Source organism: Nansenia antarctica, assembly GCF_963989245.1.
Source record: "Nansenia antarctica genome assembly, chromosome: 4".
Taxonomy (NCBI): Eukaryota; Metazoa; Chordata; class Actinopteri; order Argentiniformes; family Microstomatidae; genus Nansenia; species Nansenia antarctica.
In genome coordinates, this window is record NC_137689.1 from 50,220,731 (window position 1) to 50,242,475 (window position 21,745).

Here is a 21,745-nt window from a genome sequence, read left to right on the forward strand (position 1 = left end):
GTCATTCATCTTTACACTTGTTTTTTGTACTTTATGTATTGTGTTTATTTTCACAAGAAATAAGAGTTCACATTCCCACATCATGTGGTTACACAAATACAGTCTCCGCAGTCCAATTCACTTGTGAAACGGAGATCCTCTCAATTTCATCTGGCAGGACCTGCTGAAAAATGGAGTAGGGTCCAACTGCGCGCATCAAATCCATCACCCGGAAATGTGATGTACCATACGTCATCATACCGCGCCTGCATATTTGCATAGACTACGTCATCGCCTTACTACGGTGGAAACTACGGTAGAAACCATGAATCGCCTTACTACGGTGGAAACTACGGAAAAAACTAATATGTAGAGTACAGTCCTATCAATTGTTCGAAAAGGAGTAGGAAGAAGCCTGTCCTACCCCTGTTTATACTTAACAATTATGCTTACATTATATAATCCAATTAATTAATACATATATTTCAGTATCATCCGTTCTAATACTTTTTCATTAAAAATAATTTAAACCTTTTTTTAAATAGAGCAATAGAGCAATATTTCTGCTTTCCTTCATATTTTCTTCATATTTTTGACATTAGGAACAAGTTATTAGTGTGATCACGATATCCGACCTCATGTACAATCCTCATAGCTTTTTTCTGTAGTGTAATCAATGGGTTTAAAGTGCTTTTATATTCATTTCCCCATATCTCCACACAGTAACTCAAATAGGGTAAGACAAGACAACAATATAGAGTATACAACATCCTCTGTTCCAGAATATGTTTTGCCCTGCACAATACTGCAATACTCCTTGATACTTTGGATCTAACGTATCTTATATGAGATTTCCAACAGAATTTACTGGGCTTAAAGTGCAGACTCTCAGCTTTAGGTTAAGGGTATTCACATCCAAATTGAAGGAAGGGTTTATGAATTATAGCTCTTATGTATAATAACCAAAAGTAATTAGACAATTGACTCAAAAGCTGTTTCATGGGCCAGTGTGGGCTATTTATTCCTTCATTATTTCTTTATCAATTAAGCAGGTAAAAGGTCTGAGTTGATTCCAAGTGTGGCATTTGCATTTGGAGGCTGTTGCTGTATACGCACAACATGCAGTCAACAGAGCTCTCAATGCAACTGAAACAGGCCATCCTTAGGCTGTAAAAACAAAACAAAAATCCATCAGAGAGATAGTAGGAACATTAATACTGGCCAAATTAACTGTTTGGTACATTCTGAGAAAAAAAGAATGCACTGGTGAGTGTGATGACATGGACATGCATGGCTTCCAATGGCACTGGGTCACTAGTGTTTATTGATGATGTGAAGACAGAAGCAGACAGATGAATTCTGAAGTGTTTAGGGATATTCTGTCTGCTTAGATTCAGACAAATTCAGCAAAGTTGATTGGATGGTGCTTCACAATACAGATGGACAATGACCCAAAATATAGTGTGTAAGCAACCCGGGACTTTTTTAAGGCAAAGAAGTGGAATATTCTGCAATGGCCAGAGTCAATCACCTGATCTCAACCCAATCAAGCATGCATTTCACTTGCTGAAGACAAAACTAAAGGCAGAAAGACCCACGAACAAACAACTGAAGACTGCTGCAGTAAAGGCCTGACAAAGCATCACAAAGGAGGAAACCCAGCATTTGGTGATGTCCATGTGTTCCAGACTTCAGGCAGTCATTGCCTGCAAAGGATTCTCGACAAAGTATTAAAAATGAACATTTTACTTACTGTATGATTGTTAATTTGTCCAATTACTTTTGAGCTCCTGAAAATAGGGGACTGTGTATAAAAATGGTTGCAATTCCTAAATGTTTCATTTCATCTAACTCTTGTATACTTGAAATAGGTATACAGACTAGTATACACCTGTAATAAATATTCTTGTATTTTAGTTTTGGCTCTTGGCATTTTGTGTTGCAACGCACCGACATTCTGCACTCTCTCTATCCTGTTAAGCCATTATGTAACTTAAGACAGACGGGTCGTAACACTTGTTATTAATTCCATTTGGTATACCTCATAAACTTTCTTTCCATTTATTCATTTCTGGTGTTTGTGGGCTAACACATTTTACATATTCTAAATATATGTATATCTACATGCCAATTCAATCAATTCAATTCAATAGGATCCAATTCAACATCCTATACTCACCATTTACAAAGCCATCAACAATCTGGTTGCTAAAACCACCAATAAATATAACGGAACACTGGAGTCAGAACAGGCAACAAATCACTTCTGACCGCCTCAGCGTCAGTGACGTCAGTGTCAGTAACTTGGTAAAAATGTCATTGCATGTGTGCGTGCCCCCTCGTATGGAGGACCAAGTCTGCCAAAATTAACAATAAATATATAGACACATAAATGAATGTATGAACAAATACACATACAAATACACACAGTATACCGCAATACATTTCTATATGTATTTATTCTTTTCCACATTCATTCTTTCTTTTCCACCTTCATTCTTTCTTTTCCACATTCATTCTTTCTTTTCCACATTCATTCTTTCATTCTTTCTTTTCCACATTCATTCTTTCTTTTCCACATTGTTTTCCACATTGTTTTCCACATTCATTCTTTCTTTTCCACATTCATGCTTTCATTCTTTCCCCGATTATCAGTAATGTATGCAAATATAGGGGCGTGTCTTGCATGTTGTCCTCGCCCCACGCATTTTCATTGGTTTGATGCCCCACGCATTTTCATTGGTTGATACCGCGCGTGACGTGGTAAAAGCGACAAAGTTGACATTTTTTAAATTTGTTAACATACTGTGTTCAAAACGGTGAAGAACACGTTCAAAACAAAATGATTTGGTGCATTTTTGCAGTAATCATATTCCTATCATATATGACAGAAAGCTCACAATAAACAGTTTTTTTGCACAGTGTTTGAGTGACTGTTATTTTGCACTCTATTGACACTCTTCAGTTCCAGCACCTCAGCAAAGTCTGATAAGGGATGAGCGGTGGTATTTTCACTATTTGCAGTAATCATATTGACATGTCTAGAAAATATTAGCAGAATATATACAATGAAATGAAATAGACTAGATGCATTGCCAGGGAAGACATTAGATGTGACCATTTCTTAATGTTCTTGCTCTGTACAGAAAGTATGCAGCAACTTCAAAAAGTACATTTGAGGTACACACACTGTCACATTCTGTGCTTCATGTGTTGTGTAGACAGGCATACCCATGCACACACAATTGTAGCCAGTGTTATTTCAGAATTATTTGAGATTTTTCAGACATAATACTGTATTTCGACAGTGACAGTGAAAATAGTGTACATTCCGTCCGTGTTTTGTGATTCAGCATTTGCAGACATTTTTAAGAGATGTATTTCATAGCTATTGGCGAAAACAATCTTAGTTTGGTTCTTTCATTTCTATTCTTGTTCATCACCTGTATTTTCTTTACAGCTTTGATTATACAGTTTTTCTCAATTGCTAAAACACATTTCACAAAACTTCCCTCCATTTTCCCAAAACTCTAAACACAACACACTTTTCTAAAGCTACATAAGCAAAACCACACCTTCTCTCTTCAAAACTCAAACTTTCACACCAAAACAGCTGCTCAAAGCCTGCAAAAATGTAAATACTATATGCATCATTACAGACTACAACAAAACAACTGAAAACACAATGTTCAGTGTGTGAGAATGTTCTTTTTTTTCACAACTGCCAAAGCACATTTTTAGAAACCTTACAGTATCTGTTCTCAGAATATATCACTGTAGAGTATTGGGCATTCATAGATGTGTGTGTGTTTCATATGAACAATATGTAAATCTACAGAAAATACAGTATGTATGTTACGGTACATGTGGGAATACGGTACATGTGGGAAAACAAGGGTTAGGGTTAGGTGCTAGGGTGACTTGGTACATGCTGGCATGTCTAACCCTAACCTTAACCCTAACCCTAACCCTACCCCTAATCCTAACCCTAACCTTAACCCTAGCACCCTAGCACCTAACCCTAACCCTAGTTTTCCCACATGTACCGTAACATGTACACTACTGTACTGTATCACAACTCAATGCAAACACTACAGAGGATCCATTACACACAACAATACTCACTGAAAACAATGTTCAGGGTGTGATGTTTTTTAAATTTATTTATGGAACTATACCACACACACACACACACACACACACACACACAAACACACACAAACACACACACACACACACACACACACACATAGTCTATGCCTAACTCAGCCATGTAAAACAGAGCACACGTTTTTTTCTGGCTATGCTTTTGCAATGTTTTCTTTCGCACTAGTCGGAATGATTTGATCTGAGTAGCCTAAAGCACCATAACCATGATACTGGATTGGAGATCACCTGCTCTTGTCTTCACTGGGAACATAAGCAGTTATGGAACTAAGTTAGAAGGGCAAAAGAGAACTGATAAAATATGAATAAAACATTAATAGAATGTAATAAAGATAATTTAAAAATAAATCACTACATCAAATGACCTCATTAAGAATATTATAATGAAAGACAAAAGAAATCAGGAAGTTATCCAGCTGCCATTCAGATATTAGCATAATTAATAGACAGATTACAGATATAGCTCTTGGTTTTATGGTTGATTATTTATATAAACTCAACTTGATGCGTTCTTTTGGAGTATAGAGTAATAATGTATAAATGCTGATTTCAAATAAAGGAATATATTTTATGTCATGCCAAATGTCACCATCAGATGGCACTCAGTCCTGTGGGAGAGAGAGAGCCAGCCAGCCAGCCGTGAAATAAGAGAGATTGTTTCCCCCAAAATATCATTTATTCACGAAGAATTTCAATAAAACAATGAATTAAACAATAACTAACCCTAAATATTTAAATAACCATATTTGTCGGGAGAAAATACCCAAATGTGAAACCCCAGCAACAACCCGTCATCTTTTGTGGAATGCACTGCCAGTTTACATTAGGGATGCAACCTCAGCAAATAATATGTTCAAGTCAAGACTAAAAAAATATATTTGTAATATTGCATTTAAATGACAAAATAATTAAATTAAGATTATAAAAACCCATCCTTTTAATATTGCATTTAAATGACAACATAATTAAATTAAGATGATATAATGATTAAAGCACTTTGAGCTGCAACGTTTGCAGGAAAAGCGCTATACAAATTAAGTTATTATTATTATTATCTCTGTTGTGTCAGACATCAAAGTGGTGTTGATAAAACGGGCCGATTGCGTCACAGTGGTGAGCGTGACGTCACGGGGTGAAAACGACATAAATAGCGGAGTTTTCCGCTGTCCAGTCACTCCCCTTACCACCATCATGCCCCGCAGACCAGCTCGCAGAACCTCCCGCCCCGTCCGTCGCCGCCGGCTAGCCGGAGGAGGAGGAGGGGAGGCCGGAGGAGGCGGTAGGACCGGTGAGGGTGAGGGTGAGGGTAAGACACAGAAACCCAAAATTGCTCCCAGTGAGCGAGACTCAGCCTTGAATGGCAGCTTGCACCTGATGTGTAGCAATTTTGTGGTTCAGTGTCTTGCCCTCACCCTCCCCCTCCGCCTCCCTCCACTCCCCCCTCCCTTAGGGGAATGATTTTCTCTAATTTTGCTTGTCTGTTACAGTAAGAAGCTCCGCATGTCTACACTTGTATACTTGTATAAATAGGTATACAGTCCACTTGCTCACGGAATGATCAGCGCCAGGCAGGGGAGTGTTGAACACCGGTCCTGACGGAGGATGCCGCGCGCCGGGAGAAGACAGGAGAGGCAGAAGAAGAGCCACATGTGTAGGCTACTCTTGTATACTTGAAATAGGTATACAGACTAGTATACACCTGTAATAAATATTCTTGTATTTTAGTTTTGGTTCTTGGCATTTTGTGTTGCAACGCACCGACATTCTGCACTCTCTCTATCCTGTTAAGCCATTATGTAACTTAAGACAGACGGGTCGTAACACTTGTTATTAATTCCATTTGGTATACCTCATAAACTTTCTTTCCATTTATTCATTTCTGGTGTTTGTGGGCTAACACATTTTACATATTCTAAATATATGTATATCTACATGCCAATTCAATCAATTCAATTCAATAGGATCCAATTCAACATCCTATACTCACCATTTACAAAGCCATCAACAATCTGGTTGCTAAAACCACCAATAAATATAACGGAACACTGGAGTCAGAACAGGCAACAAATCACTTCTGACCGCCTCAGCGTCAGTGACGTCAGTGTCAGTAACTTGGTAAAAATGTCATTGCATGTGTGCGTGCCCCCTCGTATGGAGGACCAAGTCTGCCAAAATTAACAATAAATATATAGACACATAAATGAATGTATGAACAAATACACATACAAATACACACAGTATACCGCAATACATTTCTATATGTATTTATTCTTTTCCACATTCATTCTTTCTTTTCCACATTCATTCTTTCTTTTCCACATTCATTCTTTCTTTTCCACATTCATTCTTTCATTCTTTCTTTTCCACATTCATTCTTTCTTTTCCACATTGTTTTCCACATTGTTTTCCACATTCATTCTTTCTTTTCCACATTCATGCTTTCATTCTTTCCCCGATTATCAGTAATGTGTGCAAATATAGGGGCGTGTCTTGCATGTTGTCCTCGCCCCACGCATTTTCATTGGTTTGATGCCCCACGCATTTTCATTGGTTGATACCGCGCGTGACGTGGTAAAAGCGACAAAGTTGACATTTTTTAAATTTGTTAACATACTGTGTTCAAAACGGTGAAGAACACGTTCAAAACAAAATGATTTGGTGCATTTTTGCAGTAATCATATTCCTATCATATATGACAGAAAGCTCACAATAAACAGTTTTTTTGCACAGTGTTTGAGTGACTGTTATTTTGCACTCTATTGACACTCTTCAGTTCCAGCACCTCAGCAAAGTCTGATAAGGGATGAGCGGTGGTATTTTCACTATTTGCAGTAATCATATTGACATGTCTAGAAAATATTAGCAGAATATATACAATGAAATGAAATAGACTAGATGCATTGCCAGGGAAGACATTAGATGTGACCATTTCTTAATGTTCTTGCTCTGTACAGAAAGTATGCAGCAACTTCAAAAAGTACATTTGAGGTACACACACTGTCACATTCTGTGCTTCATGTGTTGTGTAGACAGGCATACCCATGCACACACAATTGTAGCCAGTGTTATTTCAGAATTATTTGAGATTTTTCAGACATAATACTGTATTTCGACAGTGACAGTGAAAATAGTGTACATTCCGTCCGTGTTTTGTGATTCAGCATTTGCAGACATTTTTAAGAGATGTATTTCATAGCTATTGGCGAAAACAATCTTAGTTTGGTTCTTTCATTTCTATTCTTGTTCATCACCTGTATTTTCTTTACAGCTTTGATTATACAGTTTTTCTCAATTGCTAAAACACATTTCACAAAACTTCCCTCCATTTTCCCAAAACTCTAAACACAACACACTTTTCTAAAGCTACATAAGCAAAACCACACCTTCTCTCTTCAAAACTCAAACTTTCACACCAAAACAGCTGCTCAAAGCCTGCAAAAATGTAAATACTATATGCATCATTACAGACTACAACAAAACAACTGAAAACACAATGTTCAGTGTGTGAGAATGTTCTTTTTTTTCACAACTGCCAAAGCACATTTTTAGAAACCTTACAGTATCTGTTCTCAGAATATATCACTGTAGAGTATTGGGCATTCATAGATGTGTGTGTGTTTCATATGAACAATATGTAAATCTACAGAAAATACAGTATGTATGTTACGGTACATGTGGGAATACGGTACATGTGGGAAAACAAGGGTTAGGGTTAGGTGCTAGGGTGACTTGGTACATGCTGGCATGTCTAACCCTAACCTTAACCCTAACCCTAACCCTACCCCTAATCCTAACCCTAACCTTAACCCTAGCACCCTAGCACCTAACCCTAACCCTAGTTTTCCCACATGTACCGTAACATGTACACTACTGTACTGTATCACAACTCAATGCAAACACTACAGAGGATCCATTACACACAACAATACTCACTGAAAACAATGTTCAGGGTGTGATGTTTTTTTAATTTATTTATGGAACTATACCACACACACACACACACACACACACACACACACACACACACACACACACACATAGTCTATGCCTAACTCAGCCATGTAAAACAGAGCACACGTTTTTTTCTGGCTATGCTTTTGCAATGTTTTCTTTCGCACTAGTCGGAATGATTTGATCTGAGTAGCCTAAAGCACCATAACCATGATACTGGATTGGAGATCACCTGCTCTTGTCTTCACTGGGAACATAAGCAGTTATGGAACTAAGTTAGAAGGGCAAAAGAGAACTGATAAAATATGAATAAAACATTAATAGAATGTAATAAAGATAATTTAAAAATAAATCACTACATCAAATGACCTCATTAAGAATATTATAATGAAAGACAAAAGAAATCAGGAAGTTATCCAGCTGCCATTCAGATATTAGCATAATTAATAGACAGATTACAGATATAGCTCTTGGTTTTATGGTTGATTATTTATATAAACTCAACTTGATGGGTTCTTTTGGAGTATAGAGTAATAATGTATAAATGCTGATTTCAAATAAAGGAATATATTTTATGTCATGCCAAATGTCACCATCAGATGGCACTCAGTCCTGTGGGAGAGAGAGAGCCAGCCAGCCAGCCAGCCAGCCGTGAAATAAGAGAGATTGTTTCCCCCAAAATATCATTTATTCACGAAGAATTTCAATAAAACAATGAATTAAACAATAACTAACCATAACCCTAAATATTTAAATAACCATATTTGTCAGGAGAAAATACCCAAATGTGAAACCCCAGCAACAACCCGTCATCTTTTGTGGAATGCACTGCCAGTTTACATTAGGGATGCAACCTCAGCAAATAATATGTTCAAGTCAAGACTAAAAAAATATATTTTTAATATTGCATTTAAATGACAAAATAATTAAATTAAGATTATAAAAACCCATCCTTTTAATATTGCATTTAAATGACAACATAATTAAATTAAGATGATATAATGATTAAAGCACTTTGAGCTGCAACGTTTGCAGGAAAAGCGCTATACAAATTAAGTTATTATTATTATTATCTCTGTTGTGTCAGACATCAAAGTGGTGTTGATAAAACGGGCCGATTGCGTCACAGTGGTGAGCGTGACGTCACGGGGTGAAAACGACATAAATAGCGGAGTTTTCCGCTGTCCAGTCACTCCCCTTACCACCATCATGCCCCGCAGACCAGCTCGCAGAACCTCCCGCCCCGTCCGTCGCCGCCGGCTAGCCGGAGGAGGAGGAGGGGAGGCCGGAGGAGGCGGTAGGACCGGTGAGGGTGAGGGTGAGGGTAATTAGACACAGAACCCCAAAATTGACGCCCCAGTGAGTGCCGCGCTCAGCGCCTTGAATGGCAGCTTGCCGCCATTGGCGTGTGTGGCAATTTTGGGGTTCAGTGTCTTGCCCTCACCCTCCCCCTCCGCCTCCCTCCACTCCCCCCTCCCTTAGGGGAATGATTTTCTCCTAATTTTGTTTGTCTGTTACAGTAAGAAGCTCCGCATGTCTACACTTGTATACTTGTATAAATAGGTATACAGTCCACTTGCTCACGGAATGATCAGCGCCAGGCAGGGGAGTGTTGAACACCGGTCCTGACGGAGGATGCCGCGCGCCGGGAGAAGACAGGAGAGGCAGAAGAAGAGCCACATGTGTAGGCTACTCTTCTATACTTGAAATAGGTATACAGACTAGTATACACCTGTAATAAATATTCTTGTATTTTAGTTTTGGTTCTTGGCATTTTGTGTTGCAACGCACCGACATTCTGCACTCTCTCTATCCTGTTAAGCCATTATGTAACTTAAGACAGACGGGTCGTAACACTTGTTATTAATTCCATTTGGTATACCTCATAAACTTTCTTTCCATTTATTCATTTCTGGTGTTTGTGGGCTAACACATTTTACATATTCTAAATATATGTATATCTACATGCCAATTCAATCAATTCAATTCAATAGGATCCAATTCAACATCCTATACTCACCATTTACAAAGCCATCAACAATCTGGTTGCTAAAACCACCAATAAATATAACGGAACACTGGAGTCAGAACAGGCAACAAATCACTTCTGACCGCCTCAGCGTCAGTGACGTCAGTGTCAGTAACTTGGTAAAAATGTCATTGCATGTGTGCGTGCCCCCTCGTATGGAGGACCAAGTCTGCCAAAATTAACAATAAATATATAGACGCATAAATGAATGTATGAACAAATACACATACAAATACACACAGTATATCGCAATACATTTCTATATGTATTTATTCTTTTCCACATTTATTCTTTCTTTTCCACATTCATTCTTTCTTTTCCACATTCATTCTTTCTTTTCCACATTGTTTTCCACATTCATTCTTTCTTTTCCACATTGTTTTCCACATTCATTCTTTCTTTTCCACATTGTTTTCCACATTCATTCTTTCTTTTCCACATTCATTCTTTCTTTTCCACATTCATTCTTTCTTTTCCACATTGTTTTCCACATTCATTCTTTCTTTTCCACATTGTTTTCCACATTCATTCTTTCTTTTCCACATTCATGCTTTCATTCTTTCCCCGATTATCAGTAATGTGTGCAAATATAGGGGCGTGTCTTGCATGTTGTCCTCGCCCCACGCATTTTCATTGGTTGATGCCCCACGCATTTTCATTGGTTGATACCGCGCGTGACGTGGTAAAAGCGACAAAGTTGACATTTTTTCATTGTTAACATACTGTGTTCAAAACGGTGAAGAACACGTTCAAAACAAAATGATTTGGTGCATTTTTGCAGTAATCATATTCCTATCTTATATGGATGATGAAGATGGCGGCGCGCTACACAGACGGAGTGGCTTCAACACTGGTGTTTTTTAGTGTTTTTAAGTACATTTGTATGTACATTTTTATTTTAGTTCTTATAGGGAACGGTTGTGTAAATAGTACCTACAGCAGACTAGACTTACTAGAAGTTGGTGCGCAAAATGAGAGGACTGTAACAATGGAATTCTTGGAACAGCAGGGAATCCCATTCGACATTGCTCGGTCGCCGGGTGAACAATACTACGCTCTCCCAACACTCAAGCGCAAACGTCGGCGTAAGGACCGCAAGCAACGACGGGGCTGCAGGGGAGGCCTGCTAGCCAGGCTGAGACATAGCCCGGACAAGCCAGCTTTGCCGAGTATATTCCTATCCAACGTCAGGTCCCCGACTAATAAGATGGATGAATTGAGACTACAGGTTGCCAAAAATAACATCGTGGGAGATAGCTGTGTGATTATTCTCACTGAAACCTGGCTAAATGACACTATCCTGGACTCCGCGATTAGCCTGGAAGGCCGCACTCTACACCGTGCGGACCGGACTTTGCTTAGCGGTAAGACTCGCGGAGGTGGGATCATTATATCTACGAAGGATAGCTGGTGCTTAAACACGAAAACTGTAAGTAGCCACTGTTCCCCAAACCTGGAATACTTGACTGTTAAATGCCGACCCACTTACCTACCGAGGGAATTCAATGCAGTGTATATTACAAGCGTTTACATTGCACCGAATGCAGACGGTAGCTTAGCATTGGCGAGGCTATATGACGTCATCAGTGGTCAACAAAGCGCAGACCCACAGGCAGTTCACATTATAGCAGGAGACTTCAATCATGTCGACCTGAAGGCAGTACTACCCAAGTTCTATCAGCATGTTAAATGTGCAACAAGAGGAGAAAAAACACTGGATAAGGTATACACCAACATCAAACGTGCTTACAAGGCTAGACCGCTAGCTCATCTAGGCATGTCTGACCATGTGTCAATCCTCCTGATCCCAGCATACACTACCATGAGGAAAAGTGCTCCCATCACCACTAAGACTGTCAGAACCTGGCCAGAAGGGTCCGCTCCACTGCAGATCTGCCTAAATGACACCTCATGGCAGGAATATGAGCATGAGGACCTGGAACAGTTCACGTCGTCGGTTCTGAACCACATAGTGAACTGCACCAACTCAGTCACCGTGGACAAACGGGTCCGGGTCTACCCCAACACGAAGCCATGGATGACTGGGAAGGTCCAAAAACTGATCAACGAGAGGGACAACGCCTTCTTCGCAGGGAAGGGCACACCGCTGTACAGCACCACCAGGGCTAACCTAAAGCGCGGCATCAAAGAGGCCAAGGCAGACCACAGAGAGAAGATTGAGGAATGCTTCCTGAGCAACGACTCCAGGCGGATGTGGCAGGGGGTTCAGCACATGACAAACTTCAGAGCCAACAGGCTCACAGCCGCAGAGGACGACCCCCTGCTGGCGGAAAAGCTGAACTCCTTCTACGCCCGGTTCGACGAGGGGCGAACGGAGGTAACCACAACACAAACACCACTCTCTCCAGCTCTCAGCAGCCTCACCCTCACAGAGCATGAAGTGAGACGCGTGCTGAAGGCGGTGGACCCCAGGAAAGCCTCGGGGCCGGATGGCGTCCTGGGACGGGTGCTGAGGGACTGCGCCGACCAGCTGGCCGGGGTTTTCACCAACATCTTCAACCAGTCCCTGTCCCAGGCCACCATCCCACCCTGCCTGAAAACCTCAACTATCATCCCAGTCCCGAAGAAAAGCACGGTGAGCTGCCTAAACGACTACCGCCCGGTGGCACTCACACCAATCATCATGAAGTGCTTCGAGAAACTAGTCCGGGCCCACATACTCACACGCCTCCCGCCCAACCTGGATCCATACCAGTTCGCCTACAGAGCCCACAGGTCCACAGAGGACGCCATCGCGACGACTCTCCACGCCACTCTATCCCACCTGGAGAGGGGAAACAGCTACGCGAGACTGCTCTTTGTGGACTTCAGCTCCGCCTTCAACACCATCCTTCCAGACAGGCTAGTGACCAAACTACTAGACCTGGGACTATCACACTCTATATGTGCATGGATCAAGGACTTCCTGACCGACTGCCCCCAGAGGGTGCGGGTGGGCCCCCACACCTCCACAGCCCTCAGACTCAGCACTGGGTCCCCCCAGGGCTGCGTGCTAAGCCCCATCCTCTACAACCTCTACACCTACGACTTCACCCCCGTCCACCCCAGCAACTCCATCGTAAAGTTTGCAGACGACACCACCGTGGTGGGCTGCATCTCGGGGGGGGACGAGGCGGCGTACAGGGATGAGGTAGAGCAACTGAGCAAGCTGTGCAAGGTTAACAACCTGCTGCTGAACAAGTCAAAGACCCAGGAAATCATCGTAGACTTCAGGAGGAAAAAGTCCGAGATCCAGCCCCTGCTCATCGACGGAGAGAGCGTGGAGAGAGTCTCAACCCTCCGATTCCTGGGGGTGCACATACAGGATGACCTGTCCTGGAAGAACAACACAACAGCCACCATCAAGAAGGCACAACAGCGGCTCTACATCCTGAGAGTCCTCAGGAAGGAACACAGCAAGCAGGAGATACTGGTGACCTTCTACCGCGGCGCAGTGGAGAGCATCCTCACCTACGGCATCTGCATCAGCATCGGCATCACACACACACACACACACACACACACACGCATACACGCACACAGGCACACACACGCGCACGCACACACACACACACACACACACACACACACACACATAGTCTATGCCTAACTCAGCCATGTAAAACAGAGCACACGTTTTTTTCTGGCTATGCTTTGCAATGTTTTCTTTTGCACTAGTCGGAATGATTTGATCTGAGTAGCCTAAACCACCATAACCATGATACTGGATTGGAGATCACCTGCTCTTGTCTTCACTGGGAACATAAGCAGTTATGGAACTAAGTTAGAAGGGCAAAAGAGAACTGATAACATATGAATAAAACATTAATAGAATGTAATAAAGATAATTTAAAAAATAAATCACTACATCAAATGACCTCATTAAGAATATTATAATGAAAGACTTCATCAGGAAGTTATCCAGCTGCCACTCAGATATTAGCATAATTAATAGACAGATTACAGATATAGCTCTTGGTTTTATGGTTGATTATTTATATAAACTCAACTTGATGGGTTATTTTGGAGTATAGAGTAATAATGTATAAATGCTGATTTCAAATAAAGGAATATATTTTATGTCATGCCAAATGTCACCATCAGATGGCGCTCAGTCCTGTGGGAGAGAGAGAGCCAGCCAGCCAGCCAGCCGTGAAATAAGAGAGATTGTTCCCCCCCAAATATCATTTATTCACGAAGAATTTAAATAAAACAATGAAATAAACAATAACTAACCATAACCCTAAATATTTAAATAACCATATGTGTCGGGAGAAAATACCCAAATGTGAAACCCCAGCAACAACCCGTCATCTTTTGTGGAATGCACTGCCAGTTTACATTAGGGATGCAACCTCAGCAAATAATATGTTCAAGTCAAGACTAAAAAAACATATTTTTAATATTGCATTTAAATGACAAAATAATTAAATTAAGATGATAAAAACCCATCCTTTTAATATTGCATTTAAATGACAACATAATTAAATTAAGATGATATAATGATTAAAGCACTTTGAGCTGCAACGTTTGCAGGAAAAGCGCTATACAAATTAAGTTATTATTATTATTATCTCTGTTGTGTCAGACATCAAAGTGGTGTTGATAAAACGGGCCGATTGCGTCACAGTGGTGAGCGTGACGTCACGGGGCGAAAACGACATAAATAGCGGAGGTTCTCCGTTGTCCAGTCACTCCCCTTACCACCATCATGCCCCGCAGACCAGCTCGCAGAACCTCCCGCCCCGTCCGTCGCCGCCGGCGCCCCAGGGTTAGCCGTCGGAGGAGGAGGGGAGGCCGGAGGAGGCGGTAGGACCGGTGAGGGTGAGGGTGAGGGTAAGACACAGAAACCCAAAATTGCTCCCAGTGAGCGAGACTCAGCCTTGAATGGCAGCTTGCACCTGATGTGTAGCAATTTTGTGGTTCAGTGTCTTGCCCTCACCCTCCCCCTCCGCCTCCCTCCACTCCCCCCTCCCTTAGGGGAATGATTTTCTCTAATTTTGCTTGTCTGTTACAGTAAGAAGCTCCGCATGTCTACACTTGTTTACTTGAAATAGGTATACAGTCCACTTGCTCACGGAATGATCAGCGCCAGGCAGGGGAGTGTTGAACACCGGTCCTGACGGAGGATGCCGCGCGCCGGGAGAAGACAGGAGAGGCAGAAGAAGAGCCACATGTGTAGGCTACTCTTGTATACTTGAAATAGGTATACAGACTAGTATACACCTGTAATAAATATTCTTGTATTTTAGTTTTGGTTCTTGGCATTTTGTGTTGCAACGCACCGACATTCTGCACTCTCTCTATCCTGTTAAGCCATTATGTAACTTAAGACAGACGGGTCGTAACACTTGTTATTAATTCCATTTGGTATACCTCATAAACTTTCTTTCCATTTATTCATTTCTGGTGTTTGTGGGCTAACACATTTTACATATTCTAAATATATGTATATCTACATGCCAATTCAATCAATTCAATTCAATAGGATCCAATTCAACATCCTATACTCACCATTTACAAAGCCATCAACAATCTGGTTGCTAAAACCACCAATAAATATAACGGAACACTGGAGTCAGAACAGGCAACAAATCACTTCTGACCGCCTCAGCGTCAGTGACGTCAGTGTCAGTAACTTGGTAAAAATGTCATTGCATGTGTGCGTGCCCCCTCGTATGGAGGACCAAGTCTGCCAAAATTAACAATAAATATATAGACGCATAAATGAATGTATGAACAAATACACATACAAATACACACAGTATATCGCAATACATTTCTATATGTATTTATTCTTTTCCACATTTATTCTTTCTTTTCCACATTCATTCTTTCTTTTCCACATTCATTCTTTCTTTTCCACATTGTTTTCCACATTCATTCTTTCTTTTCCACATTGTTTTCCACATTCATTCTTTCTTTTCCACATTGTTTTCCACATTCATTCTTTCTTTTCCACATTCATTCTTTCTTTTCCACATTCATTCTTTCTTTTCCACATTGTTTTCCACATTCATTCTTTCTTTTCCACATTGTTTTCCACATTCATTCTTTCTTTTCCACATTCATGCTTTCATTCTTTCCCCGATTATCAGTAATGTGTGCAAATATAGGGGCGTGTCTTGCATGTTGTCCTCGCCCCACGCATTTTCATTGGTTGATGCCCCACGCATTTTCATTGGTTGATACCGCGCGTGACGTGGTAAAAGCGACAAAGTTGACATTTTTTCATTGTTAACATACTGTGTTCAAAACGGTGAAGAACACGTTCAAAACAAAATGATTTGGTGCATTTTTGCAGTAATCATATTCCTATCTTATATGGATGATGAAGATGGCGGCGCGCTACACAGACGCGCGGCTCGGAGTGGCTTCAACGCTGGTGTTTTTTAGTGTTTTTAAGTACATTTGTATGTACATTTTTATTTTAGTTCTTATAGGGAACGGTTGTGTAAATAGTACCTACAGCAGACTAGACTTACTAGAAGTTGGTGCGCAAAATGAGAGGACTGTAACAATGGAATTCTTGGAACAGCAGGGAATCCCATTCGACATTGCTCGGTCGCCGGGTGAACAATACTACGCTCTCCCAACACTCAAGCGCAAACGTCGGCGTAAGGACCGCAAGCAACGACGGGGCTGCAGGGGAGGCCTGCTAGCCAGGCTGAGACATAGCCCGGACAAGCCAGCTTTGCCGAGTATATTCCTATCCAACGTCAGGTCCCCGACTAATAAGATGGATGAATTGAGACTACAGGTTGCCAAAAATAACATCGTGGGAGATAGCTGTGTGATTATTCTCACTGAAACCTGGCTAAATGACACTATCCTGGACTCCGCGATTAGCCTGGAAGGCCGCACTCTACACCGTGCGGACCGGACTTTGCTTAGCGGTAAGACTCGCGGAGGTGGGATCATTATATCTACGAAGGATAGCTGGTGCTTAAACACGAAAACTGTAAGTAGCCACTGTTCCCCAAACCTGGAATACTTGACTGTTAAATGCCGACCCACTTACCTACCGAGGGAATTCAATGCAGTGTATATTACAAGCGTTTACATTGCACCGAATGCAGACGGTAGCTTAGCATTGGCGAGGCTATATGACGTCATCAGTGGTCAACAAAGCGCAGACCCACAGGCAGTTCACATTATAGCAGGAGACTTCAATCATGTCGACCTGAAGGCAGTACTACCCAAGTTCTATCAGCATGTTAAATGTGCAACAAGAGGAGAAAAAACACTGGATAAGGTATACACCAACATCAAACGTGCTTACAAGGCTAGACCGCTAGCTCATCTAGGCATGTCTGACCATGTGTCAATCCTCCTGATCCCAGCATACACTACCATGAGGAAAAGTGCTCCCATCACCACTAAGACTGTCAGAACCTGGCCAGAAGGGTCCGCTCCACTGCAGATCTGCCTAAATGACACCTCATGGCAGGAATATGAGCATGAGGACCTGGAACAGTTCACGTCGTCGGTTCTGAACCACATAGTGAACTGCACCAACTCAGTCACCGTGGACAAACGGGTCCGGGTCTACCCCAACACGAAGCCATGGATGACTGGGAAGGTCCAAAAACTGATCAACGAGAGGGACAACGCCTTCTTCGCAGGGAAGGGCACACCGCTGTACAGCACCACCAGGGCTAACCTAAAGCGCGGCATCAAAGAGGCCAAGGCAGACCACAGAGAGAAGATTGAGGAATGCTTCCTGAGCAACGACTCCAGGCGGATGTGGCAGGGGGTTCAGCACATGACAAACTTCAGAGCCAACAGGCTCACAGCCGCAGAGGACGACCCCCTGCTGGCGGAAAAGCTGAACTCCTTCTACGCCCGGTTCGACGAGGGGCGAACGGAGGTAACCACAACACAAACACCACTCTCTCCAGCTCTCAGCAGCCTCACCCTCACAGAGCATGAAGTGAGACGCGTGCTGAAGGCGGTGGACCCCAGGAAAGCCTCGGGGCCGGATGGCGTCCTGGGACGGGTGCTGAGGGACTGCGCCGACCAGCTGGCCGGGGTTTTCACCAACATCTTCAACCAGTCCCTGTCCCAGGCCACCATCCCACCCTGCCTGAAAACCTCAACTATCATCCCAGTCCCGAAGAAAAGCACGGTGAGCTGCCTAAACGACTACCGCCCGGTGGCACTCACACCAATCATCATGAAGTGCTTCGAGAAACTAGTCCGGGCCCACATACTCACACGCCTCCCGCCCAACCTGGATCCATACCAGTTCGCCTACAGAGCCCACAGGTCCACAGAGGACGCCATCGCGACGACTCTCCACGCCACTCTATCCCACCTGGAGAGGGGAAACAGCTACGCGAGACTGCTCTTTGTGGACTTCAGCTCCGCCTTCAACACCATCCTTCCAGACAGGCTAGTGACCAAACTACTAGACCTGGTCTGCGGGGCATGATGGTGGTAAGGGGAGTGACTGGACAGCGGAGAACCTCCGCTATTTATGTCGTTTTCGCCCCGTGACGTCACGCTCACCACTGTGACGCAATCGGCCCGTTTTATCAACACCACTTTGATGTCTGACACAACAGAGATAATAATAATAATAACTTAATTTGTATAGCGCTTTTCCTGCAAACGTTGCAGCTCAAAGTGCTTTAATCATTATATCATCTTAATTTAATTATGTTGTCATTTAAATGCAATATTAAAAGGATGGGTTTTTATAATCTTAATTTAATTATTTTGTCATTTAAATGCAATATTAAAAATATGTTTTTTTAGTCTTGACTTGAACATATTATTTGCTGAGGTTGCATCCCTAATGTAAACTGGCAGTGCATTCCACAAAAGATGACGGGTTGTTGCTGGGGTTTCACATTTGGGTATTTTCTCCCGACACATATGGTTATTTAAATATTTAGGGTTATGGTTAGTTATTGTTTATTTCATTGTTTTATTGAAATTCTTCGTGAATAAATGATATTTTGGGGGAAACAATCTCTCTTATTTCACGGCTGGCTGGCTGGCTCTCTCTCTCCCACAGGACTGAGCGCCATCTGATGGTGACATTTGGCATGACATAAAATATATTCCTTTATTTGAAATCAGCATTTATACATTATTACTCTATACTCCAAAATAACCCATCAAGTTGAGTTTATATAAATAATCAACCATAAAACCAAGAGCTATATCTGTAATCTGTCTATTAATTATGCTAATATCTGAGTGGCAGCTGGATAACTTCCTGATTTCTTTTGTCTTTCATTATAATATTCTTAATGAGGTCATTTGATGTAGTGATTTATTTTTAAAGTATCTTTATTACATTCTATTAATGTTTTATTCATATTTTTATCAGTTCTCTTTTGCCCTTCTAACTTATCTCCATAACTGCTTATGTTCCCAGTGAAGACAAGAGCAGGTGATCTCCAATCCAGTATCATGGTTATGGTGCTTTAGGCTACTCAGATCAAATCATTCCGACTAGTGCAAAAGAAAACATTGCAAAGCATAGCCAGAAAAAAACGTGTGCTCTGTTTTACATGGCTGAGTTAGGCATAGACTATGTGTGTGTGTGTGTGTGTGTGTGTGTGTGTGTGTGTGTGTGTGTGTGTGTGTGTTTTGTGTGTGTGTGTGTGTGTGTGTGCGCGTGTGTGTGCCTGTGTGTGTGTGTGTGTGCCTGTGTGTGTGTGTGTGTGTGTGTGTGTGTGTGTGTGTGCCTGTGTGTGTGTGTGTGTGTGTGTGTGTGTGCCTGTGTGTGCCTGTGTGTGTGTGTGTGTGTGTGTGCCTGTGTGTGTGTGTGTGTGTGTGTGTGCCTGTGTGTGTGTGTGTGTGTGTGCCTGTGTGTGTGTGTGTGTGCGCGTGTGTGTGCCTGTGTGTGTGTGTGTGCCTGTGTGTGTGTGTGTGTGTGTGCCTGTGTGTGCCTGTGTGTGTGTGTGTGTGTGTGTGTGTGTGTGTGTGTGTGCCTGTGTGTGTGTGTGTGTGCCTGTGTGTGTGTGTGTGTGTGTGTGTGTGTGTGTGTGTGTGTGTGCGCGTGTGTGTGCCTGTGTGTGTGTGTGCCTGTGTGTGCCTGTGTGTGTGTGTGTGTGTGTGTGTGTGTGCCTGTGTGTGTGTGTGTGTGTGTGTGTGTGTGCCTGTGAGTGTGTGTGTGTGTGTGTGTGTGTCAACCAATGAAAATGCGTGGGGCGAGGACAACATGCAAGACACGCCCCTATATTTGCTTACATTACTGATAATCGGGGAAAGAATGAAAACATGAATGTGGAAAAGAAAGAATGAATGTGGAAAAGAAAGAATAAATGTGGAAAAGAATAAATGTGGAAAAGAATAAATGTGGAAAAGAAAGAATGAAAGAATGAATGTGGAAAAGAAAGAATGAATGTGGAAAAGAATAAATACATATAGAAATGTATTGCGGTATACTGTGTGTATTTGTATGTGTATTTGTTCATACATTCATTTATGTGTCTATATATTTATTGTTAATTTTGGCAGACTTGGTCCTCCATACGAGGGGGCACGCACACATGCAATGACATTTTTACCAAGTTACTGACACTGACGTCACTGACACTGAGGCGGTCAGAAGTGATTTGTTGCCTGTTCTGACTCCAGTGTTCCGTTATATTTATTGGTGGTTTTAGCAACCAGATTGTTGATGGCTTTGTAAATGGTGAGTATAGGATGTTGAATTGGATCCTATTGAATTGAATTGATTGAATTGGCATGTAGATATACATATATTTAGAATATGTAAAATGTGTTAGCCCACAAACACCAGAAATGAATAAATGGAAAGAAAGTTTATGAGGTATACCAAATGGAATTAATAACAAGTGTTACGACCCGTCTGTCTTAAGTTACATAATGGCTTAACAGGATAGAGAGAGTGCAGAATGTCGGTGCGCGTTGCAACACAAAATGCCAAGAACCAAAACTAAAATACAAGAATATTTATTACAGGTGTATACTAGTCTGTATACCTATTTCAAGTATACAAGAGTAGCCTACACATGTGGCTCTTCTTCTGCCTCTCCTGTCTTCTCCCGGCGCGCGGCATCCTCCGTCAGGACCGGTGTTCAACACTCCCCTGCCTGGCGCTGATCATTCCGTGAGCAAGTGGACTGTATACCTATTTATACAAGTATACAAGTGTAGACATGCGGAGCTTCTTACTGTAACAGACAAGCAAAATTAGAGAAAATCATTCCCCTAAGGGAGGGGGGAGTGGAGGGAGGCGGAGGGGGAGGGTGAGGGCAAGACACTGAACCACAAAATTGCTACACATCAGGTGCAAGCTGCCATTCAAGGCTGAGTCTCGCTCACTGGGAGCAATTTTGGGTTTCTGTGTCTTACCCTCACCCTCACCCTCACCGGTCCTACCGCCTCCTCCGGCCTCCCCTCCTCCTCCGACGGCTAACCCTGGGGCGCCGGCGGCGACGGACGGGGCGGGAGGTTCTGCGAGCTGGTCTGCGGGGCATGATGGTGGTAAGGGGAGTGACTGGACAACGGAGAACCTCCGCTATTTATGTCGTTTTCGCCCCGTGACGTCACGCTCACCACTGTGACGCAATCGGCCCGTTTTATCAACACCACTTTGATGTCTGACACAACAGAGATAATAATAATAATAACTTA